Genomic DNA, 5,424 nt, shown 5'->3' on the forward strand with positions numbered 1-5,424 from the left:
AAACACAGAGATGCCTAGGTTGGCCTTTTGACTGTTGTGTTACCTTTGAGTTGAATTCCTGTTGACGGTGATGGTTGGCAGGTGAAGGGACTGCTGTTGCATACCTGGGACTGCTAGCGGATGATGTTGCCAATAGGATAACTGCTGAAGGCTAATCACCCATCAGGGTTAGAGTTGTGTTGGGTAGTGGGCGATGTTTACTTTCCAACGCTGGAAAGGTGTGACCTGCACACCCACTGAGGCAGGTGTCGTGTTGGTGGTTGGCTGGTGATGTTCGCCTCGAAGCGCTGGTGAAAAGTTGATGGAAATCACATTTTGTGTCAAATATTTTCTTATGCATTGGTGATATAGCTCATGTCCTCACTTAAAAGTGAACTGTGTGCTTATTGTTGTATATGCACAATTTCAACCATTTTCACACTATTTATCTACAGAAACGTAAAAAAGTTTCAAAGACCTTAAAAATTTTTTCGAATGGTCTAAATAATGGCAGATGAAATTCAATGTGGACAAATGTAATGAACTTAGTCTAGGAGATGTAAACAGAAAATCCACACACAGTACCAGATGAACAACGATGTTATAGAGAAATCCGACTGAGAAAGATTTAGGAGTAATGATAAGTAGGAATGTTAAACCAAGTAAACAATGTGTATTTGCTCGAAACAAGGCTAATAAAGTACTTGGGTTCATACAAAGGAGTGTTAGTTACAAGACTATCAAGGTCATCATAAAATTATTCCATGCGCTTGTAAGACCTCACTTGGATTACGCAGCTCAATTCTGGTCACGACTACAGAATGGATATAGAATCCCGAGAAAGAATTCAGAGATGAATGGCGAGACTAATCCCGGCCATTAGGGACCATGAGTACAGAGACAGGTTAAAACATCTTAATTTGCACTCCCCTGAGAAACGTAGAGTGACGGGCGATATGATCGAGGTGTATAAATGGAAGTCGGGGCTAAACAAAGGTGACACTACAAAGGTACTCAGACTATCCAACCAGGAACGAACTCGTAACAATGGTTTTAAATTAGAAAATTTTAGATTTAGGCGCAAAGTAGGTAGTCATTGGTTTGGAAATAGAGTAGTGCACGAGTGGAACAAGTTACCAAACATCATCATTAACTCGAATACGCTTGATAGCTTCAAACATAGGATGGATGGATATATGAGCGATAGGGGTTGGGTGTAAATGGGACTGCCCTGTATGGGCCAATAGGCCCGCTGCAGTTTCCTCCGTTCTTATGTTCTTGAAGTTTATACAATTTTATGGCGTCTGTGGACATAATCGTAGGATCGCGTATTACATTGAATTTTTTTTTTTTTTTTTTTTTTTTAATATGTAAGTCTCTTCCACATTTGGAACATTTTCAACAAGTGTTCTTAATTACCCCTTGGTCACAAATGAAAGATATCAATTGAGATTCATCAAGAACTAGGTTTGATAAATCACGATATGAATAATCACAACCTATGCACCTCGCCGTCAAGTTCAAGTGACGGTGTTTCACGTAATGTAATCCCCCATCCCTCTTGGGGGATCCGTATAAATGTGAGGAGAGACAGTTAATAGAGAATTGTGATGACTGTTAATGGTATCCACAACAATTAAAAGAGAATAGAATCAGTCTAAAAGATCATGTAAAACTAAAAATATGACACACATCATTTATTGGCTCTATATAGATATGAGAAGAAGAGAGATGTATTAATAACTAAACAAAAGACCGGTATAAATGTAATGTAATGTTAATAAAGATGCTTACTGTATTTATTTTAGGTAAAGGTGTAGACAATGACTACCGCCAGAAATTGTTTGTCGATTTTTTTTTTTTTTTTTTCCTATAATACTTATTGTTTTGATGATTTTAAGTATATTAAAAGAAACGACAATGTTCTATTATGATTTTTAGTATTTTTTAAGACTTTTTTCGTATCCTACGATCATAAATCCCTTGTTAGTGGGCGGGGCATGAAGGATGAGGGAAATTATGGGGTAAAAACACGGCGAATACAGTACTGATGTTATGGCATTAAAAGTACGTGTCTAGGATCATTTGTAACGATAGAAATCTTTTTCTTGCCTTTAATGAGTCACGCGTGAAAATTTTCCTACTTCGCCATTGTTCGCTGTTGACAACCTGTATAAGTTCTGTACCATTAATCCTGATCCTTTAAATAAAATAGGTAAAGGTGTAGACAATGGCTACCACCAGAAGGAATTGTCGGAATTGGGTGAACTTTTTTCTACACATTAATACATCTTTACAAAATAGTCGTAACTTTGAAGTAAGCTTAACTCTATTTTACTTCAATATGTAAATTGAATGCCCAAACATTGCCCTCTGTTTATGTCACTTGGCTAAATTTTGCTCAACTTGTGAAGTCATTGACGTTCATTACTGGCCATAGTTAGAACCTCAGATGAAAGAATGGATAACATGAAGATTAGGCCCAGCTTATTCCTTCTGGATTACTATATTGAACACCCTAATGCTAACCTGACCTAACTTAACGTATCTTCACTTAGTTACTTTTAGTAAATATAATTTTTGTTTGTTACAGGAGATGTTACAACAAAACTTTGAAAAATTAAACTGTACCATAACAGCTGAAAATGACCAAGTGGAGCCTGGAACAAGAGGTGCCACCACCAACACTGCACCATCACCACCTATGCCAAGGTAAACTAAAGGGGGTATATATAAATTTTTCTACCCATTATGTAAACTCGCAACAAAAAGTATCGGTGCATACTGTAGTGTGAACAATTTGAGACCAGTGACGATAGGTATTGGGAAAGGCAAGTTGTTCCAGCCGTATGTTGGCAGCCCTGATTGTCAGCCATATGGCAACACCTAGTGGAGGGGGGGGGGGCTATGAGGATACACTTACCAACCTTCCCGACATATCACACTGTATGTGTATCTTTTCGGAACTCGTCGATCTCACCCTGCACCGATGGGTGTGTATTCTGTGTGGGAGGTTATAGTAAGTGTGGAAGCAGTGGGTAGTGTATCAATAGTGCATCTGGCGACTCGGCCTATTTCAGTTTAAGTGCACACCACACAACCACCTCTGCTGTAAGTATACTTTATCCTCTTTGCCACTGATTATCAATTTGATTTCAACAGAGAATGTTTAGGAAAAATAATGGAAGCATAAAAAGGCAAAAATTATACAAGATAATGAACATCGCAGCTCAGCTGGGATGTGTTGTCTCTCCAGACTGACCCTTGGCACCTGTTGCTAAAGGTCAGTTGGTAGAGGCACACAACCCAACCCCCCTCCCCTGTGTGGGCAGAAGTATTTATTTGTTTATTTATATCCTTCAGATTGAGTTTTTATTTTTTGTTTATAAAGTGTCACAGAAGTGACTGGGGAGAATATAATTTACATTCCTGAGATTCTTTTAAGATAGTGATTAATTTGAATATAAACATGCTATTGTTTGCACTAGACAAATATTTAAGTAATCATTTAGTACATTAGTACATGTACAGTACAGCTGTGCCCTTAGGACAGTGTAGCGTGCCCAGAGAAACAGTAGATGCAAATTTTAAAATATGATGCGCCAGATTGACTCGTACAAAATAGGAAAGATTCGCTTTAAATTAAAACATTGTCCTTAATTGTGGGTGTCGCTTTAAGTCAATAATCTTAAATTGAATCGCTTTAAATCGACATTCTACTGTATAGGTAACTTGTATTATTACATCTTATTTATTTTGAAAGATAATAAACATCTTGTAAGAGCTGATGAGTCAGTTTTTTAACATGTAATATTAAATTGTTGTGCTTTATGAATTGCAAATATTTTCAAAGGCAACAAAAAATCAATAACATTAACACTTGTTTTTAACAGCATACACCACAAATCTGTAAAAAACATTAATTTTAATCAACAGAATTCAACATTAAACTGAAACGGACATCTCTCATAGGTGTGAATCCTCAGAGGCAACCGGAATGCCTTTATCACAAATTATATATCGTCATCTGGCCACCTGTCCATTAAATGACAGTCTCTCGAACCATTTCCCACCTCACTCATACGGGAAAATACTTAATAGTTGTAAAAAAAAATCATCACTGTTGTGTTATTAGATTAACTGCAAAAAATAACAAGATGACTAACAATTTGGCCTAAATCAGCTAATAATCAAATATTAGAACATCTTGGCAGCAATGTGTCAACTTATGGTTATACAAAATACTACAGAATACAATTAAATTGGATGTTGAATAGGTGAAGAACTCCAATAATCAGTTCATAATTTTGCATTACTATACAAGATTGACCAACAGTAATTTCTCCGTTAGCTGGGATCTTTCAAACCCGGAAGTCTGATAGCTTTTAGATAAACTACTTTGGATTATTATAGTAAAGAAATGAAGTTTCTAACTTAATTAGAACTGCATTAATGGATTCCGGTAGTTCAGGCTCGAGGAAAACTTCACAAGCACCCAGAAACATTCTGGGGAAGTGGGCGAGTGTCTGTCTGTGCAGGATGTTTAGTTTAGACACTGAAACTTTTCCCAGTAACCGGAAAAGGTTCTGGGGAAAAGGAGTTTTTCCGGGTTTGAGAAAGTCGTCTCGTCGCCCAGAAATCTCTCATCCCCGGAAGTGCTCTGCACCAATTGTGTCGGCTAACGGGGATATCACTGTGTGCTCGGTCGCATAGGCCTCCACACAGGCATAGAGCAGTACACTGTAGAGCAGCCTTCACACATTTACACTGCCCCCTGCATCTTTTCTTGCTACGAATGTGGCAGAGTTTATTTCTTGTCTTTACCCAGAACCGTCAACTCGTCCATTATGAATAGGTTATTTTGCCATTCTTTATTAACATACTGAAGAAAGAATCCCCATTTGCAGGTGACATGATGCAACATCTTCCCGAGGCAGTGGACCAGAAGGTATGACACTGTAGACACTGGGAAGAATACTTTACTACCATCACCAAGTGGCATCATCAACATAACCAGCCAACTGAAGTTAACCTGAGATGGACACAAACTTCACCTGCTGCTGTATGGTAAGTCCATTGTTATTAATAGCTAAACTCTTAATTGAACATATCTGTACTCAAGGCCATAACCAGGGTGTAAGACAGTACAGTAGGCCCTGTTCAGAGCTAAGAAGGTGGATGGATATTGACAAAGTTTTGCATAGAGATGGGTAGATATGGCGTAGGTATATGGAGCGGAGGGTGGAAACCAGTTAGGTCAAGAGATGCACAAGTCTAAATGTGGAAAGGAAGAGAGCCAGGGGTGGTCAAGTTTATCAACTTTCCCTGCCTAACCTAACCTACTAAAGTTAATGGATAGGGAAGACTGCTGGAGATATGATGGAAGATTACAGAGGGACCCACCAAATTCGCGGGGGTTAGGTTTTCAAAATGGCTGTGAATTGC

At 38.3% G+C, this 5,424-nt stretch overlaps 1 long non-coding RNA gene across 2 annotated transcripts in view; it reads left to right on the top strand.

The window, feature by feature from the left end:
- Positions 1 to 5,388, top strand: part of LOC121879756 — a 7,996-nt gene extending 2,608 nt beyond the window's left edge. Inside the window, exons 2-3 of one of the 2 annotated variants that reach the window (XR_006091410.1) lie at positions 2,573 to 2,691; positions 4,887 to 5,388. This is a non-coding gene — a long non-coding RNA (uncharacterized LOC121879756). The remainder of the gene's footprint in view (positions 1 to 2,572; positions 2,692 to 4,886) is intronic. The other variant, XR_006091411.1, reaches the window with a different exon arrangement.
- The last annotated feature ends 36 nt before the right edge of the window (positions 5,389 to 5,424 follow it).

This window comes from Homarus americanus, unplaced genomic scaffold (assembly GCF_018991925.1).
Source record: "Homarus americanus isolate GMGI-L3 unplaced genomic scaffold, GMGI_Hamer_2.0 scaffold42643, whole genome shotgun sequence".
Lineage (NCBI taxonomy): Eukaryota > Metazoa > Arthropoda > Malacostraca > Decapoda > Nephropidae > Homarus > Homarus americanus.